Source organism: Zalophus californianus, chromosome 6 (genome assembly GCF_009762305.2).
Source record: "Zalophus californianus isolate mZalCal1 chromosome 6, mZalCal1.pri.v2, whole genome shotgun sequence".
In the NCBI taxonomy this organism is placed as follows: domain Eukaryota; kingdom Metazoa; phylum Chordata; class Mammalia; order Carnivora; family Otariidae; genus Zalophus; species Zalophus californianus.
Genome location: NC_045600.1, coordinates 142528392 through 142547962, shown reverse-complemented (window position 1 = coordinate 142547962; position 19571 = coordinate 142528392). Strand labels below are relative to the sequence as shown.

Sequence of the window (19571 nt, the reverse complement as noted above, 5' to 3'; positions counted from 1 at the left end):
CCTGGGAAGCAGTCCTTGTCGCAACCCTGTCCCTGAGCCGGAGAACTTCCACTCTTGCCTCACCTCTTCCACCTTTGTACCTACTGACGTAGGAAAAGTGTTCCTTACATGAACGAGTTATCGTCTTAGCCTCCTGCGCTAAACTGCGAAACTCCTGAGAACCGGGGCCGGCTGATTCGGTCCTTGCTCACTAGGGCGCCCGTGGATACCGGAGGGTTCCTGCGCCCAGGGACGGTGCAAACTAGCTGGAGACCAAACGTTAAATCAAACGTAGGAGTTATTGGCTGAGGGCCTCTAAGCGCCAACCACTGGGTAAAAGCCACGCATCTGTTGTTACCGATTCAGCAAGCTTTCGTGGAGTGTCTACTGTGTCCAGGTCTGGGGGCGTACATAAAAGATGTCTCTCTGTCCTCAAAGCATCCCAGGTCCCAGACCGGATGTTTACATACAGTGTGTTCCTACCCTTCTTTTTACAGCCAAGCAGACGGAGACCCACAAAGAACCTTGTCCTAACATACGCACGCAGGCTAAGAAGACCACATGGCTCCCCAAGACCTGTTGAAGGAGATGGGGAAATCTAATTTGCACGTGGGGGTGGGATGTGACTTAGAGGGTTACTAAGACAGCCGTGGTCTGTGTGCGGGAAAGGCACCGTGCGCACCCGGAAACACAGTGCAGGTCAGCTTCTGTCCTGTGAGTGCATGGGGTGGGGAGGCTGTCCAGGAAAGGGAGGTGGGGGGAGATGCCCCGAAAGCCCGGAGGAGGAGCCCTTCCCCGAGTCTGGGCTCCAGAGGGTTAGATTCAGGAACCGGTGAAAGCTTTTGAAGGTTTGGAACTGGGGAAGCCGGAAATCAGCTTCGCCGTTGCTGTTCCGCCCAAAGGAAAACAACAAGAAACCAGGGCCAGCCTGGTGCAATGCTTAGGGCATCTGTCTCCACTGAAGATGATCCCTGGGTATCTAGAAACCTCTGTGGAATGTAGCTTTGAGATCTAAAGTTGCTTGTCTCGGCTCCCCCCACCCCCTTTAATGCCTGTGTGGGGCTATGGGGCCTTGGACTCAGAACTGCTGCCCTTGGCAGTCCTCTTGGAGAGAGAACCTGTTAGTTGAAGGGATTTATTTTTCCTTGAACCATTTTTAATATATTATCTTAACTCATGTGATTTACTGATAATTCTTTAAGTCTGTTTTAATATCTTTTTTGTATATTTTTTATAGTGTGTCTTTTTACTGTATTTGTTTTGTATTATTTTATCCTTTTTAGTAGTCTTTCTAACTTATTTGCCTTATCAAAATGACACTAGCTGGGGCGCCTGGGTGGCTCAGTTGGTGAAGGGTCTGTCTTTGGCTCAGGTGGTGATGTCAAGGGCCTGGGATCCAGTCCTGCACTGGGTTCCTTGCTCAGCTGGAGCCTGCTTCTCCCTCAGCCCCTCCCCTGCTTGTGCTCATGCACTCTCTCTCTCTGACAAATAAATAAATAAAATCTTTTTTAAACAATGACACTAGCAGGCTTTCTAATTATAAAAGTAATTTCTATTTTTGTGTGAGGGAAGGATGTTTGTACATTCTTAGAAAAAAATAAGGGCAAGGACCCACCAAACCTAATAATTGTTGTTACCAGCATACATGCCTGCTTTATATTCACTTTATGGTTCTTGGGTAATATTGGCCTTTTTCTAAGCCAAATACCATATATTATTTTTCAATAAAAATATTTTTAAAAATTAATAAGAGGTGTATATATAATTGTTATTAAAATAGGTACCATCAAAGATGTAAAGAAAAAAGTAAAATAACTCAAAAGAGTTAAACTGCTCTCACTTTATGTGTACTATTATATACAATATCATATATTATTGTATATTTGTATTATACATTATACTATATATTTTATGTTTATATTGTATATTATGTTATATACAATATGTTTATATACCTATATTATGTATTTAGTTTCTAACATATATATGATTATGCTGTAATGATATTTTACACTCTTTTTTTTTTAAGATTTTATTTATTTATTTGACAGAGAGAGACACAGCGAGAGAAGGAACACAAGCAGGGGGAGTGGGAGAGGGAGAAGCAGGCTTCCCACAGAGCAGGGAGCCCGATGCGGGGCTCCATCCCAGGACCCTGGGGATCATGACCTGAGCTGAAGGCAGACGCTTAACAACTGAGGCACCCAGGCGCCCCTTACACTCTTTTTCTACTTAGAGATAATGTCGTTGGTCTTTTCCACATAAAAGATAGACATCTACATGATTATTTTAATACTTGCCAATATTGAGTTGACTGTATTGTGATTTAACAAATTCTATATCGATAGACATAGATTAATCTCTATTTTCTGCAAACATACATAATGCTGTGGTGAACATTCTTGTACATACCTCTTTGCATAAATTTTTTCTTACAATTTTTTTGCTTTTGATATTTTATTGTGCCTCTAATATTTTTATTTTATAGATACCTGGCAGCAATGATATTTTTCAAACGACATTTTGATTGAGATTTAAAAAGCAATGGATGTAAAACTCTGAGATCAAATCACCACAAGCAAACTTTTCAAGGGAACGGTCCAGAACCCAATTCATGCTCTCAGGAGGGAAAGTGGTGGAGCAGTTTCTCTGGAGAACACTCGTTGGGTACGGGGATGGTTGGAAGTCCTGTCCTCTACCCCCAAGCCCAGTGAGGGATCTTCAAAGGGACCCTTCTTCAGAGAGCTTGCTGTATCTCCTGCAGATGGGCCAATGGTGGCCTGAGGCGAGTGGATTGGCTGCTTTGATGGCAGAGCCAGGGGAGGTGGCTGCATTGGGTCTGCCTGTCTCCCAGAGTTTGCAGGGACCAAGAATGGGTCTGCCTCCTGAGCCAGCAGAATGACAGAGTCAGCAAGGAATTGTCAGAGCCTGCCTAAGAGAGTCAACAGCATGGGTAAGGAGACCTCATTTGAGTGATTGTGAAGGTGGTCCAGCAGGGCCTAGAAGGGGAATGCGAGGGACCCCCTGGAAGAGAAAGGTTCTCAGCCTTGTGGGAACTCAAGGGAAAGGTCTCCATAATGGGAAATGCCAGAGATGTACAAAAACTCCCCAGGAGAGAAGGAGAGAGACAAAGAGGGAAGGAGGGTGCACGATAGAGAGCTCTAAGCACCTACCAGCCCAGAGCCTGAAGCTAGCACCCACTGTGGCATCAACTCCATTAGGAGCTGTCTTATCACCTTGGTGCCTCCCGCCCTGGCATTCCACCAGCAGCTCAGGGAGGAGGTGTGGGGAGAAGAGACCAACCTCATTCCTCCTTTCCCAGGGCAGACTTCCAGCTAAAGAGGCCCAGGCTGGGTAGGGGAGAAGATTTTGATACTGGCTAAGCTAAGTTTGACTTTTGCGTTAATATTCTGGACAGTACCTTCAGTTACTGAATGGAGACTATGCCTTCAAATGACCCTAGGATTGAATGTCACCTAAGAGGGAGCAGAAAGTCATGGGTGTGTTGGTTTTCTTTTTCTTTTCTTTTTTTTTTTTTTTTTTATCCAGAGAGGGGAATGATTCCCACAGTGAGTACATGTGAAAGGAATGGTGGAAGAAAAAAAACAAATGAAGTTGCATTTGATTACTTTTCGAGCTGTGCTTGTTCAAAACAATTTGAGAAAAGACCATGGGCGTAGGTGGAAGCTGTCCAGCTCGGGGACTCTCAGATGCCTTCACTCTCTGCATGGGCTGCATGGCCTCCAGCCCTCTGCACACGACTGGCCCTCCGCGCAGCGCCGTGGAGCTACGGGCCTCAAATCCAAGTAAATGAAGAAACTCTGGGGACAGCATGTGACCCCTCCTGGTGACACTTGAGCAGTAAGAAGTGCAAGACAGCCTAGGCAGGTCTATATTTGGGCTTTCACACATGGCAGGCCTGTTGCTATTTGCAGCGGGAGCCGGCTCATGTTACCATCACCTTCCGCGCCCCAGGGGCAGAGCCCCTGCTGTAAGCCAGGCAGGGGCAGCCTTTGGGCCTCGCACAGGTAGCCCGGAAGGAAATCCTCTGTTTCCTAGCCCTTCTCCAGAGGCCTCGGAGGTAAAAGAAGAACCTGTGGACCCTTAAATCAGCAGGCAAGTTTTTGGGTAATCCTATTCTAATGCAAAGGGTATTACTAGAAACTCAGTTACTTAATGCCACAATGTTAATGCAATATCGTTCCTTTAGGGAAAGAGATATCATCTTAAATTGTGGACTTGTAAATGGCAGTCAACAGTGGGGATGCTTTCTGTGCTTTCCCGTAGCGTGGACTCGCCTTGACTGAATGTGGTGTTGGTACAGAGTATGAAAGCCTCCCGGCAGATCGAGAGAGGCTGGCTGACGATTTCTCGCAATGCGCCCTTAGAGTATTTTTAGTGCAGGGGCCCAATTGCTAGAACTGTTTGGAACCCTATATAGTGTTATCCTCTGGCTGCGGTGGCGGGCTGATAAACACATTTTATTTTAATCTGCATGTGTGTCCTGACAAATCATAATTTCATGTTTTGATTGAAATATGGAAAAACAGGATTATAGGCATTTTTCACCTGTTATACAAACCCCTCCTCCCACAGAAAGCTTTCAGGTTTGGACTTTGTAAAGGTGATTTGAGCTATTTTGCGTCACTATACAGCCAACACTTTAAAGCAAGTTTCTTTATTTGTGGCTCAGGAATTGCAAAAGGCTACATGGGTGAGCTTCTGAAATTACAGGCAAAACTATGTTTGTGTGCTTATGGGCTAGAGAATTCACAGCTTTCAGTAGATTCCCAGAGGTGCTCATGCCCCATAGAAGGCTAAAAATCATTTTGTGGGAGACTTTTCTAACTAATGCACATACTTCTCATATAACAGTTAAGCAAGTCTTCTTTTTTTCTGCAGCCCTATGGCCTAGAGTAGAAGTTATCTAGCTACTGTATTCTTTTTTTTTTAAGATTTTATTTATTTGACAGAGAGCGAGAGAAAGCACAAGTAGGCAGAGCGGCAGGCAGAGGGAGAGGGAGAAGCAGGCTCCTGACTGAGTAGGGAGCCCGACGTGGGGCTCGATCCCAGGACCCTGAGATCACGACCTGAGCAGGAGGCAGCTGCTTAACCAACTGAGCCACCCAGGTGCCACAGTATTCTTTATAGGCTGTGACCTACTTATTTCTCTAAGGTTCAGTTTCATCACTTATAAAATGACGATTTATTGTTAATGTCCTTTTCTCCCCCAGTTCTGAATACTTTGGTGAGACACTGAAGGAGTCTGGGCATTGAGGAGGAAAGTGCACAGCAGCTATGTGCGTGTGTTGCAAACCTCCTACTTCGGTGCCGAGCGCCCAGACCAGTTTGTTTGTCTGTCCAAAGGCGAAATGCAGGCATGGAAGAATTTGTGCTCATTGGATTTGTCCTTAATGTTTTCCAGTCTTCTTGATTGTGTAACAGTTCAATTTGGTGTTTCACTCTCCACCTTCCAGCTGAAAGCATTGGTCAGCATGATTTATTGGTAATACAGAATTCTGGTTTTCTCCCTTTTGGTAGCACACAGAAGTGTGTTGTTTTTAGCAGGCTGCTCCGGGGTCTGTAGGTGGTACGGTTTCGTGGAAAATTGGGTCTGGATCCAACTCTTTACCTGCTGGGCTGTATGTCCAGCATGCAGCACTGGGCTGGACACAGAGTAGCCCCAGATTGCCCCTGGTTAAACGAAATTGGGCATGGCAAGCCCTGTCTTCTCACAGAAACTCCATTTTGCCATCCTAAAATCAGGACGTTAATGAGATGCTGTCCAAGGGCCCTTCCATCCCTAGAGTTCCACACCTCTGCCTGGGCCCCCTGGAAGCCCTTGCCATGAGGACCAGTGACCTCACAGCCGATGTCTGTGCCTGCATGTGAGGCTGTTCTGCTCTGGTGCCTTCTCCTGTCTTCAGTTGTTTTCAAGGGACAGAATGATCCCACAGTGGCCACGGGTGGCTCCACCCCATGATGGCCACTGTGAGTCTTCACTTTGTGGCCCTGGTCCTCACCCTTCATGAGTGCCCCAGTGGGAGAGGCCGAGGTCCCGATAATGATGCTAGCAGCCACCCCCACATTCATGACAGCAGCTGACACAGACCGAGGACTGACTTTGAGCCACATGCTATGCTAAGCATTTTACACAACATTGTATTATTTCATCCAAAAAATTTTACATACATTATGTTATTTCATCTAAATGCTGACTTCATGAGGCAGGAACTAGCAACAAGCCCATCTCGTGGGCTCATGAAAGTAAGGCCCAGAGAGGTGATTTTCCCAAGGCTACACCACTAAGAAGTAGCTGAAACAGAATGCAAACATAGAGCTTTCTGAATCCAGAGGGCAGTGGCCTCAGAGAGGGGTGAAGGGTGGGGTGGGGCTGTTATCTGGAGATTGAATTGATAGAACCAGAATCACCCTTAATTGGGCATCAGTCACCTGGGTGATGTCAAGGGTGAGCTCCCGGTCTCTGGTTTGGGTGCTGAAGGGAGTGGGTGTCATGCTGTTATTAATGAATGTTAAGAATGCAGTGGCCCTCTTGAGGGTCAGACTTGGCATGGGAGAGAGCACTGGGCTTGGTCAGAAAGAACAGTGGTGTCCACTGGGGGTGAGGCTGTTTGGGGAGGTGCCACCAGGGCATGAGGGTACCTGATGGTCGTTGGAGGGGAGTCGATTGAGACTTGCCAGTAATGGAGCCCTCAGAACGCAGGACATTTGGACTTATCACTTCTGCCAAATCAGAGCGACATGAATCTGTGCTGTACTCTGGACAGGGATGCTCACAAGGGGCTTGTGGGGCACACGCCCAGCAGACTGTAGAAACAAGATGGTGTTAAGAAATCTCTGCCTACAAGGTGACACTCAGGTGTGGCCCCGAGCGCTGTAGCAGTATCAGCTTATTTAATCCTCGCAACAAATGCCCTCCCCTTACAGATGAAGAAGCTGGCTTGGCTCAGTGGTCAAGGTCATATGGCGAGAACGGCATTGACCCCGGAAGCCATGCTCTTCTTTGCGCCACGCTGCCTCCATCCCCGCCTTCAAGCGCTTCCCGTGCCAGGAGCTGGGCTGCGCCTTTACTCGTTCAGTTTCTGCTTTAGTGAGGCTACGTATCAGACACCCCCCAGATCTCGGTGTCCTGCAGCAGCAACGGGCATTTCCCATGTTTCTGCAGCTTTACTGAGATATAATTGACGTCTGACACCGGGCAGGTGTAAGGTCTACCCTGTGACGATGTGATACACGGCTACACCGTGAGATGGTGACCACAACAAGGTTGTTCGCCGTAGGGTCCCTCACCTCACAGAATTACCTTTATATGGCGTGTGCTGAGAACATTTAGTATACAATGCAGTCTTGTTAACCATAGTCACCACGCTGTGAACTTACTCATCTTATCACTGGAAGTCTGTAACGTTTGACCAGCGTCCCCCCATGTCCCCCACTCGCCGGCCCTGCAACCACCCTTCCAGCCTCTGTTTCTATGAGTTCAGCTTGTTTGGCTTCCACGTCCCTGAGTGAGATCACAGTCTCGGTCTTTCTCTGCTGACTCATCTCGCTTAGCATAATGCCCTCAAAGTCCATCCAGGTTGTTGGAAATGGCAGGATTTCCTTCTTATTATGGCTGAATAATATTCCATTGTTTATCTTCTTTATCCATTCATTTGTTGATGGGCACTTCAGTTGTTTCTCTGTCTTGGCTACTGTGAATAATGCTGCAATGAACATAGGAGTAGAGATCTCTCTTTGAGATTCTGATTTCATTTCCTTTGGATGTATACCCAGAAGGGGGATTGCTAGAGCATATGGTAGTTCTGTTCTCAATTTTTTGAAGAACTTCCATACTGTTTTTCATAATGGCTGTACCAATTTATATTCCTACCAACAGTGAACAAGAGTTCCCTTTCCCCAAATCCTTGCCAACACTTGTTACCTCCTGTCTTTCTGGGACTGCCATGCTAACAAGGTGTGAGGTGCTATCTCATTGTGGGTTTGGGGTTTTTTGTTGTTGTTGTTGTTTTGTTTTTAGGTAGGCTCCACACCCAGCGTGGAGCCCAACACAGGGCTTGAATCCACGACCCTGAGATTGAAACCTGAACTGAGATCAAGAGTTGGTTCTTAACCAACTGAGTGACCCAGGCGTCCCGTCACTGTGGTTTTGATTTGATGATTGATGATGATGAGTGATGTTGACCATTTTTTCATGTCTGTTGGTCATCTGGATGTCTTCTTGAGAAAAATGTTTACTTATATCTTCTGTCCATTTTTAATCAGATTATGGGGGGGTTGCTATTGAGTTGTATGAGTTCCTTACATATTTTGGATATCAACTATCATGTAAATAGTTTGCAACTATTTTCTCCTATTCCATAGGTTGCCTTCTCATTTTGTTGATTGTTTCTTTTGCAGTGGAAGTTATTTTTAGTTTGATACCATCCTGCTTGTTTATTCTTGCTCTTGTTGCTTGTGCTTTTGGTGTCACATCCAAAAAAATTGTTTCCAAGACTGATGTCGAGGACCTTTTCCCCTTGTTTTCTTCTAGGAGTTTTATGGTTTCACATCTTACATTTAAGCCTTTTATCTATATTTTGAGTTAATTTTGGTAAGTGGTATAAAATAGGGGTCCAATTTTATTTTTTTTGCTTGTGATTATCCAGTTTTCCCAGCACTATTTACTGAAGAGACTGTCCTTTCCCACAACAGGGTAATTCTGATTAGCTAGGGGGCCAGACTTGCGGGAGAGCAAAGGCAGTATTCAGAGCCTCTTAGGATAGAAGGCCAGTTTTGTTTTGTTGCCCAGTAAGGGATGTGGGGTCATAGGATGGATCAGGACAGGGGAGAAGGCAAAGTGGCATTTCCACAGCTGGATGGCCCCTTTGGCCTTGGGAGCCACAGAAGAGAGACGTGAGCTAAAGTAGGGGTGATGCACGTGCTACTCAGGAGTGTCTTTGGGTCTGGCACGAGTGTGTGGGTGTAGAGGAAGGATTCTTTGTCCATCTCAATGCTAGTTTTGCTGGGATGCAGACCTATCATAGGGAGCTGTGTCCTACTTGACATGAAGCCACACTTCCCCATCCCTAAAACAAGCTATGTTGTGAGGAGATGCCAGGACTGCCCCAGCCAGAGTCTAAGGTGGGCAGGGTTCTTATGAGTAACCCCAAAGAACATCCAGGCTCTGGGATCCTCATAAGTCACAGATGCTAGGGAGGCAAACTACTGGCCCCAAAGCCTCTTGCTTTGTGATGCTTCCTCTGGGGGCAACCTTCATTCATCCCCTCCCCCTACCCAGGGGGTAGACCAGGTCCCTGCGGACCTGTTGGTGGTCCAGGACACTGTGGAGCTAGTACCTCATGCCTCAGTCCTGTGTTGTCATGGTCCTCAACCTCAGCACACATTACTGATGCTCACCGCTGTCTTCTGTGTAAGAGTTACAGAGCATTCGAGAACAGGACTGAAGCTTTCCTGAACCCTAATGTGACGTGCCCGGTCCTGGAGTCCAGGGAGTAAAGTTTCCTTATGTGGATCCAGACCCCAGAAACCAGTTGCATGCATGTATGTGGTGAGAGAGCATTGTCTTTGTCGCTCACGGTTGCTGGAAGTCTGCCCCTCTGGCTGGTGCTGACGGAGGAAGTGAAACAAGAGCATCCTATATGGAACTTCAGAGCGGGGCAGCGTAGAGGCAAGATGCCCAGGTGCTCACCAGGGCAGAACCTGTGTGTCCATCCCCACTGTCCCCCGCGCTCAAAGAAGGCCAATCGGCTGCTGTGTTTTGTCTTGCCATCAGCACAAAGCTGAGATGAGCCCATGGGGGATGTGTGAGGGACCTCCAAGGAGGGTTATTGCCCCGATTAAGTTGGAAGAGTGACGTTTGGGACAGAGCCCAGATGAAGAGAGATGGCTGGGGGCTTCCCCGGGTTAAGGGCAGAGCAGGTCTCTATCCCTGGGATCCAGAATCTCCTATGAGTCTTCCTGAAGTAAGGCCAGGTGGGGGACTGGGTCAGTCCTCTGTGCTCTTCATCACCCCGCCGTAGCCTTTACCCGGGCTCACAGGACAGACCTGGGGGCGGGGCAGGCAGCAAGAGGAGCCTGGCGGCTGTCTCCTGGAGTGAGCAGGGAGGTCTGGGCTTACGAGGGCAAAGGGTCCTCTCTGACCAGCCTTGAACACGGGCCAAGTTCTTTTCCCTGAGAGAGTGGGTAGAAAAGCTGAGTGATCCCTGGTCTCTGTAGACAGAGCGGAGGAACAGAGATGAAGCTGAAGGCATATAGCAGGAGTATGCAGGAAGGGGATCAGGACCCAGACAGTTAGTTCAGCACGTCACAGGCGTTAAAGGCAGAGCACAGAGAGGTTGAAGAGTGGGTTCTCCAGAAGGGTGCCAAGTCCCTGGGACTTCAAGCATCTGCCAGTGTGGCCTGTGGGGGGGTGATCACGGGCTTGTGGCTCGGGAGACAGGACGCGTGTTGTCACACCACACATCAAAGTGGAGAAGGTGAGAGGCAGTGAGCTCCACCTGGCGGTGTCGAGTGTGGGGAGAAGGGGAGTGGTCAGGAAGGCTAGGGCTTCTCTAAACCTCTGCCTCTGCTTGAAGCAGGGGTCAGGGCCAGAGACAAGAATCTGGAGCTCCTGGCAGAGAGGGGGGCATGGAGGCGCGAGGGTGGGCGAGGTCACCTGGGGCAAGTGGAGAGGGAGGAGGGGAACAGGGCCGGAAGCCCGGGGAAGGCCGGCGTGAGGAGCAGCCCAGCAGGCGGACTCAGAAAGGGTTCGGCCGTCCCAAGAGGAGACGGCAGGCTGAGCGGGGTCAACGGGATCGAATGTCACCGAGCAGCCAGCAGAGCATGGGCCAGTGTCCATGGATTTCACAATGAGGCCAGCAGAAAACACTGTATTTTTAAAAAGGCAATCAAAACCAGAGAAGATGGAAAGAACAATGAATGGCATTTTTTCCTATAGTTTTACGGTGGTTATTAAAAGGACAGTCTGTCAGCAGAGGTCACAGAGTCCCTCACTGCAGAAAGACCAGCACTGCAGGTTGGGGAGGCTGCTGAACCTGATTCCTAGGTGCACCTGCAGAGCAAGGGGTTAGACAAACAGCTGCCCACTGACTCTGATCCCATAGTGGAAATTAAGGGGGGCTGTTTGGATCATAATAAACGTTATGATGGTGGGGGAGTGCTAACCTGTATCTTTAGGGTTTTTTTTTTTATTTTGTTATTTTCCTCCAAAATGTATTGCATATATACCATGTTGGAATAGTTTAGTGATAGTAGTTTTCTTATTTTAATTTTTTTAAAGATTTTATTTATTTATTTGAGAGAGAGAGAGAGACAGAGAGTGCACACGAGCAAAGGGAGGGGGACAAGCAGACTCCCCGCTGAGCAGAGAGCCTGATGACGCAGGGCTCTATCCCAGGACCCTAGGATCATGACCTGAGCCGAAGGCAGACGCTTTAACTGACTGAGCCACCCAGGCACCCCCATAATAATAGTTTTTTTTTTTTTAAGATTTTATTTATTTGACAGAGAGAGACACAGTTAAAGAAGGAACACAAGTGGGGGGGGGGGTGGGAGAGGGAGAAACAGGCTTCCCGCGGAGCAGGGAGCCCGACGTGGGGCTCGATCCCAGGACCCTGGGATCATGACCTGAGCCGAAGGCAGATGCTTAATGTCTGAGCCACCCAGGCGCCCCAATAGTAGTTTTTTTTTTTAAAGGCATTAGGTTTACCACAATTTATTGTTACAGGGGGCATTAGGAACTGGATTGTGGGGATGGTTATACAACTTGAGAAATTTACTAAAAACCATTGAATCATGCACTTAAAACAGGTGATTTTTATGGTATGTAAATTATATTTCAATAAATTTGTTTTCAAAATAGATTAGTGAGTAAGCTAAGCAGCTCACAGAATTCCTGGTGTTATGTGGGAATGAGTTGTTGATAAAGTGCTTGTATAGATTAATTAGAATGGTAGAACATTTCAGTGGTTAGAAATTTCAGCCAATATTTGGACATCAACTGTACCTGCTTGGGACTTGTACAGTTAAATGAAAAAAAATAAATAAAACCAAAACAAAAAACTGGTTCTCTAAACCAAAAAGGTCATTCTAAGGGATGCCTGGGTGGCTCATTCAGTTGGATGTCTGACTCTTGATTTCACTCAGGTCATGATCTCGGGGTTCTGGGAGCAAGCTCTGCATCAGGATCTGCACTCAGTGGGGAGTCTCCTTGAGATTCTGTCTCTCTCCTTCTCCCTCTGCCCCTCCCCCTGCTCATGCACGCTCTCTCTATAATAAATAAATCTTTAAAACAAAAAAGAGGTCATTCTTTTTTGTGTGTGGATTAGTGGTCTTCAATTTTTTTTTTTTTTTTTTTTTTTTTGCTCATGACCTCCCTCAGAACATTTACGTTATCTGAACATTTTTATCAAAAGTGTAAATAACCTTGTATTAGGTGATGGTTTCTCAGACATGATACCAGAAATACAAGCTAAAAGGAAAACATAGATAAATTGGACTATATCCAAATTAAAAACTTTTGTGTTTCAAAGGACACCTTCAAGAAAGTGAAAAGATAATTTACAGAGTGGGAGAAAATATTTGCAAATCATACATCTGATAAAGGACTTGTATCCAGAATATGTAAAGAACTCTTATAATTCAACAATAAATAGGGGCCCCTGGGTGGCTCAGTCAGTCAAACACCTGCCTTTGGCTGGGATCATGATCCCAGGGTCCTGGGATCAAGCCCTGCGTCAGGCTCCCCACTCAGCATGGAGCCTGCTTCTCCCTCTCCATCTGCCCCTTCCCCCCGGTCATGCTCACTCTCGCTCGCTCTCAAGTAAATAAAAAAAAAAAAAAAAACTCAACAATAAATAGATGGATAACCCAATTTGAAAATGGGTGTATTAAGGTTCTCCAGAGAAACTGAATCCACTTGGGGGGTGGTACATGTACATGTATAAAGAATGTGAGAGAGACATTTATCTTAAGGAATGGGCTCATGCAGTTATGGATGCTGGCAAGTGCAAAATCTGCAGGGTGGGCTGGCCGTCTGGAGACCCAGGCAAGAGCCAGCATTGCAGTTCAAGTCTGAAGGCCATCGGCTGGTAGAATTCCTTCTTGCTTGAGAAAGAGCTACCTTTGTTCTGTTAAGCTCTACAACTGATTAGATAGGACCCAATCACAGTATGGAGGGCAATCTGATTTCTTCAAAGTCCACCAACTTAAAAGTCAATCTCATCCAAATAACACCCTCACAGAAACATTCGAAATAATATTTGACTAGATACTTGAACGCCGTGGCCCAGCCAAAGTGACACATAAAATTAACCATCATAATGGCCAAAGGATTTGAATAAACATTTCTTCAAAGATAGTAAACAAGTGCCAATAAGTGCATGAAAAGATGCAGACATCATTATCCATATGGAAAATGCAAATCAAAACCGCGATGAGGTATCACCTCACATCTACTAGGATGGCTCCAGTCAAAAAGATGGACAATAACAAGTGTTGACTGGGACATGGAGAAATTGGGACCCTCCTACTCAACCAGTGAGAATGCAAAATGGTGCAGCCACTTTGGAAAAGAGTTTGGCAGTTGCTCAAAAGTTTAAACATAGTTACCACATGGCCCAGCAAGTCCATTCATCAGAATATACCCAAGGGAAATGAGGACATATGTCCACACAGAAACTTGTACATGAACATTCACAGCAGCATTCTTCGTAATAGTCAAAAAGTGGAAACAACCCAGATATCCATCAACCAGATATGTTATCTGTAATGGATATGTTATCTGTAACATAAATTATGTTATATTCCTACCCTTGGAATATTATTCAGCTGTAAAAAGGATACGTTGTACAACATGGATGAACCTTGAAAATATTATGTTCAATGGCAAAAAGCTAAACACCAAAGACCACATGTTGTATGCATCCATTTATATGAAATGTCCAGAATGGGCAAATAGAGACAAAAAGTAGATGGCAGTTATCAGGGGCTGGGGGAGCAGGTTATGGGGAGTGACTGCCAATGAGTATGTGTTTTTTTGGGGGGCGATGAGTGTTCTGGAATTGGATAGCAATGATGAGCCCATAACTTCAGTTTATTGAAAATACTAAATTGTACACTTTTTAAAAAATATTTATTTGAGAGAGAGAGAGGGAGCACACAAGTGGGGAGAAGGATAGAGGGAGAGAACCTCAAGCAAACTCTCTGCTCAGCACAGGCCCAGTGCTGGGCTCAATTTCACAACCCTGAGATCGTGACCTGAGCCAAAACCAAGAGTCTGACACTTAACCAACTGAGCCATCCAGGCACCCCTAAATTGTACACTTTAAAAGCTGAACCTTATGGTGTGTAAATTATATCTTAATAAAGCTGTTATTTTAAAAAGTACAAATAGTTTCAAAAGATACACTTTCCGGCATGCTATAAATGTTTCCGTTTCCGGGGCACCTGGGTGGCTCAGTCGTTAAGCGTCTGCCTTCGGCTCCGGTCGCTCCTGGGATCGAGCCCCGCATCGGGCTTCCTCCTCAGCCAGGAGCCTGCTTCTCCCTCTCCCGCTCCCCCTGCTTGTGTTCCCTCTCTAGCTCGCTCTCTCTGTGTCAGATAAATAAATAAATAAATCTTTTAAAAAAAGGCATTATAAATGTTTATGTTTCCAAATAAAACTATTTTATAACTCCTAAGTTTATTTAATGGACTTCTAAATACTATTGCAGTTTGATGCCCTTCACTGAGTGTGCTAAAAAATGCAACAAAAATTCTTACGGGGTGCCTGGGTGGCTCAGTTGGTTGAGCATCCAACTCTTGGTTCAGCTCAGGCCGTAATCTCAGGGTTGTGAGATCAAACCCTGCATCAGGCTCCATGCTCAGCATGGAGTCGACTTGGGATTCTCTCTCCCTTTCCATCTGCCCCTCCCACTTATATTCTCTCTCTCTCTCTCAAATAAATATATAAATCTTAAAAAATCCTCTTTTATAACATTAGAAATTTTACCTTGTTCTTTTTTTCTCCTTGAGCTTGTGTTTACATTTAACTTCTCAGAAGAGTTTTGTCCTAATGTATTGTTTCTCTATACTTAGAAAGTCTTTTATTGATCATCTATGAGACTTCTCTACAAAAAAAAAACACACATATATGCATATGATTTAAATTTTTTTATTTTCCTGGAACTATAAGACCCTAAATGGTAACCTCTTCTTTCTTCTGGATTAATTTATCAATACAATTTGTAGTCATATGTGAGCAAAACAACATATGTTACTAATTTTGACAAATAATTATTAATTATTAAATAAACGTGAAATGGAAATGCATCTCTTGATAAGCTGGATGGGGCTTTTCTTTTTAAAAAAGTTAACTCATGTTTTCATGTATGAATTATTATATATTATGAATCATATTATTATAGCAATATCGTTCAACTCTGAACTCTCTGAAATGTATGCAAAAAATTACACAGTGATCTATTGTGAAAAATCATTTTTAGTCACATGTCACTTGATTAGATCCTCCTTCAGTTTTGCTGAAAGCTAAGAATTGGAAACCACCTAGCTTGCAAAGAATGTTTCTTATCCATCCCTTAGCTGCTCTCCTGACCCTCGCAAACCATGCAAGATGATAAATAGTTATTTGTTGTGCAGCAAATAATACACTGTTCCTTCTTTCCACCTGGCCATCCCCTCCTGCTCCCATTCCCTCCCACTCCTTTTTTCACATTTGGGCTCCTTCAAGGGGTAGCATTTACACCATGGATCTTCAGACTACAGCATTTGTACATAAAGAGTTTCCAAGGGATACATGGACAGGGTTAACTTTAACAGTATTAAATTCCAGAGGCTTAACATAATATTTAATCTTTCCCAGAGTAGCTCTCTCTCTTGAAATGGGCCAGCTGTTGAGGCTTCATGCAGGTTCTGTGTTCACACTATCCCTTCCTCTGTTACAAAAGTAAAACTGCTCCTCTCACTTCTGAATATTACACTGCCCTGTAAGATTTCCTGGCCTTGGAATATAAAAACCTGCAGTGGGGGGCATCTGGGCAACTCAGTTGGTCAAGCGTTCAACTTTAGGTTCTGGCTCAGATCATGATCTCAAGGTCCTGGGTCGAGCCCCCATAAGCCTGCTCGGGATTCTCTCTCTCTCTCTCCCTCTGCCCTTCCCCCAACTCTCGGGCTCTCTCTCTCTCTTTAAAAAAATAAAAACCTCCAGTGGGCTAAGTGGAAGGACAATTTGAACTGTTGGTATCAATGTTAGTAGAGATAAAGAGGAGCATTTTATAATGATAAAAGGGGCCAATCCACCAAGAATACATAACAATTATAAATGTATATGTAGGGCGCCTGGGTGCCACAAGTGAGCATCTGATTCTTGGTTTCAGCTCAGGTCATGATCTCAGGGTCATGAGATCAAGCCCCATGTCAGGTTCCATGCTCAGCAAAGAATCTGCTTAAGACTTTCTCTCCTTCTCCCTCAGCTCCTCTCCCCCATCTCTCTCTCTCTCTAAAATAAATAAATGAATCTTTTTAAAAAATAAATAAATGTATATGCACCTAAAAAAAAGGGCACCAAAATACATAAAGCAAAAAGTGATGTAAGTGGAAAAAGAGACAACTCAACAATATAAGTTGGAGACCTCCGTACTCTACTTTCAATAACAGAACTAAGAAGATCAACAAGGAAATAGGGCACTCAGTACTATAAAGCAGCTGGACTTCACAGACATCTAGAGAACACTCCACCCAACAACAGCAGAATACACATGCTTCTCAAGGCATATAGAACATTCTCCAGGATAAATCAAATGCTAAAACAAACCTCCATAAATTAACAGGCTAGAAATAATACAAAAATATGTTCTCTGACCACAGTGGGTCAGAAATCAATAACAGAGAAATTTGGGGAGCCACAAATATGTGGAAATTAAAAATACATTCCTAAATAACCAACGTATTGAAGAAGAAAGCAAAAGGGAAATTAGAAAATAGTTCCGGATGAATAAAAATAAAGATAAAACATACCAGAAGTTTTTGCCACATTATTGGGATGCAGCAAAAGTGGTGCTTAGAGGGAAATTTATAGCCATAAATGTCTGTATTTAAAGAGAAGATCTTAAATCAACAACCTAACCTGCCATTTAAAACACTGGAGAAAGAACAGCAAACTGAATAAAGCAAGCAAAAGGAAGGAAAACTAAAGGTTATAGTGGAAATTAATGAAGAAGGGAATAGAAAAACAATAGAGAAAATCCAAGAAAACCAAGAGCTGCTTCCTTAAAGAGATCAGCAAAACTGACAAGCTTTTACTTAGACTGTCCAAGAGAAAAAGAAGACTCACATCACTAGAATCAGAAATGAAAGAGAGGAACATTATTACCAGCCTTACAGAAATAAAAGAATTAAAAAGTATACCATGAACAATTGTATCCCAATAAATTAGATAAATGAAATGGACAAATTTTTGGAAAGACACAAACTACCAAAAGACTCAAGAAGAAATTGACAATGTGAATAGGCCTATAAAAAATAGACTGAATTAATAATAGGGGGGAGAAAATTCATGAAGAAAAGCCCAGGTAGCTTCACTAGTGAGTTACCAAACATTTAAAGAAGAATTAATGCCAGTCCTTCACAAGTTCCTCCAAAAAATAGAAGAGAAGGCATATTTCCCAACTTAATTCTGTGAGGCCAGTATCTTCCTGACACCAAAACCAGACAAATACATTACAAGAAAAGAAAGCTACAGGCTAATATTTCTTAGGAATATGAATGCAGAATTCCTCAAAAAATACCAGCAAACTGAACCCAGTAGTATATATAAAAAAACTAAACACCATGACCACGTGGGATTTATCCCAGGAATGCAAGTTTGGCTTAACCTCAGAGTTGGCGGCAAGTTCTTAGATATGACACCAAAACCACAAGTAACAAAAGAAAAAATCAATTAGACTTCATCAAAATTAAAAACTTTTGTGCTTCAAAGGACACCATTAATAAAGAGTGTGTGATTCTTGATCTCAGGATCACAAGTTCGAGCCCCATGTTGAGTGTGGAGCCTACTTAAATAAAAAAAAAAAAAAACTTTTGCAAAGGGGGTGCCTGGGTGGCTTAGTTGGTTAAGCGTCTACCTTTGGCTCAGGTCATGATCCTGGGGTCCTGGGATTGAGCCCCACATTGGGCTCCTTGCTCAGCGGGGAGTCTGCTTCTCCCTCTCCCTCTGCCTGCTACTCCACCTGCTTGTGCTCTCTCTCTCTGTCAAATAAATAAATAAAATCTTTAACAATAATAATAACAAAGTGGAAAGACAACCTACAAGATGGGAGAAAATATTTGCATATTAGGTATCTGATAATGGACTAGGCTCTAGAATATGTAAAGAAATCTTACAAATAACCCAGTTAAAATGGCAGACTATTTGAATAGACATTTCTCCAAAGAAGATATACAAATGGCCAATAAATGCATGAAAAAGTACCTGACATCAGTATTCATCAGGGATATGCAAATCAAAACCACAATGATGTACTATTTCACACCTGCCAGGATGGCTCTAATCAAAAAGTCAGATAATAACAAGTGTTGACAGGGATGTGGTGAAACCAGAGCCTTCATACACTGCTGGTAGGAATGTCAAATGATGCAGCCACTTTGGAAAACAGTCAGGTAGTTCCTCAGAAATTTAAACATAGAGTTATCCTATGATCCAGCAACCTCACTTCCAGAGAGATGAAAACACATATCCATATAAAAACTTGAACACAAACATTTTAGCAGCATTACTTATAATAGTCAAAAGGCGAAAACAACCCAAATGAACAGAGAAACATGCAGGGGTGCCAGGGTGGTGCTGTCGGTTGAGCGTCCGACTCTTGGTTTCGGCTCAGGTCATGATCTAAGGGTTGTGAGATCAAGCCCCGCATTGGGCTCCACGCTCAGTGGGGAGTCTGCTTAAGTTTCTCTCTCCCTCTCCCTCTGCCCCTTCCTGCACAGTCTCTTTCTCTTTCTCTCAAATAAATCTTAAAAAAGGGAAATATGCAAATAAGCTGATGAATGGATAAATAAAATACGGTATACCCATACAATGGAATATTATCTAGCTCTAAAAAGCACTGAGTACTGACACATGCTATAACATGGGCAAATCTTGAAAACATTATGCTATGAAAGAAGCCAGTCACAAAACACAGTATATTATATGATCCCATTTATATCATTCCATTATATGAATCCAGGATATTATATGATTCCATTTATAAATCAGTAGAGACAGAAAGTAGATTAATGGTTGCTTAGGGCTGGTAGAAATGAGAGAATGTGGGTGGTGATAGCTAAAGAGCGCAGAGTTTCTTTGTGACAGGATGAAAATGGTCTAAAATGGACTGTGGTAATTGCTGCTTGTTTTCGGGAATAGACTAAAAACCCTTGAAGTATACATTTCTGACAGGAGAACTGCGTGGTATATGAATTCTGTATCCGTAAAACTATTACAAAAAGTAATCTAAAATCATGGCCATTATGAGCCAAGAGGAAGACTGGGACTTTGGAGTCCGGCAGTCTCTGTAATCCGGGTCCTCCCA

The 19571-nt window shown here is 44.1% G+C and overlaps 1 protein-coding gene across 5 annotated transcripts in view; it reads left to right on the top strand.

Moving 5' to 3' along the window:
- The first annotated feature begins 188 nt into the window (after window positions 1–188).
- Window positions 189–19571, top strand: part of FSD2 (fibronectin type III and SPRY domain containing 2) — a 42459-nt gene continuing 23076 nt past the window's right edge. Inside the window, exons 1-4 of one of the 5 annotated variants that reach the window (XM_027572801.1) lie at window positions 540–678; window positions 2468–2646; window positions 2744–2932; window positions 3529–4095. The gene's annotated coding sequence lies outside the window, so the exon portion shown is untranslated. Of the gene's footprint in view, window positions 377–539; window positions 679–829; window positions 955–2467; window positions 2933–3528; window positions 4096–19571 lie in introns of those variants that run through there. The other 4 variants (XM_027572803.1, XM_027572802.1, XM_027572799.1 and 1 more) reach the window with 4 other exon arrangements.